Below are 838 nucleotides of genomic sequence, written 5' to 3' on the forward strand. Positions count from 1 at the left end.
TAGTACAGGACGGAAGTGAGGTAGCGTCACAACAAGGTTGAAACAGAACCGTCGGGCCACAACCACTAGGTCGCAGCATTGCTCTCTGTCTGCAAAGAGTTTAACAAAATATGGCTTTTGCTCTCTTTCTAGTTGCCTTCAATTTGCCCCAGTCACGTCTCACACAATTATAATAATTCTGTCAAACCATAGGGGGCGCGTGAATTTAACGTTTGGGGAAGCTATATTTTCACGAGAAACGTCCCCTTAATGATAAAGCATTGCATGCATCTATCGTCGCTTGTGCAGACTGATGTAAAATAGCCTACTATTCGTATAATCTGATGAGTATATTGCATAGCCATAAATTAGGCTAAGAATATAACCTAAATAACTGTTCGCGAAAAAGTCCGTTCTGATTTCCCACTCCTTTCTTTGCACAGGTCCAGAGCTCAGCCCCCGATAAAACATGTTTTTTAAATGTATGATGCGAGAACATTTTTGCCTTTTACAAACACATTTCATGCAAATCTACGACACTTTTACTCTCCATGTCCGAATCTTTAATATCACAAAAATGCTGATATCAAAAGCTGAGATCAATAAAAACGATATTGTCTTGAATGCAACCATCTAATCGAGGCCCATGAAAAGGGGAGACTATGACGTCCATCTAGCCAAGAGGAGGAAATGATTGTCCTAAAAAGAACCTACCAGTGGCACGGACTCACCCAATGATAAAGACAGTGAATATGCATTCATCGACGCTCTTTGCTATAGTGCCAATATAATAGGCTCCTTTGGAATTTGAGATTTTTGTTAGTTTAACTAAAGACAAACAGGTTAGAGATGTGTTTTT

The sequence above is a fragment of the Oncorhynchus kisutch genome, linkage group LG7, assembly GCF_002021735.2.
Source record: "Oncorhynchus kisutch isolate 150728-3 linkage group LG7, Okis_V2, whole genome shotgun sequence".
Taxonomy (NCBI): Eukaryota; Metazoa; Chordata; class Actinopteri; order Salmoniformes; family Salmonidae; genus Oncorhynchus; species Oncorhynchus kisutch.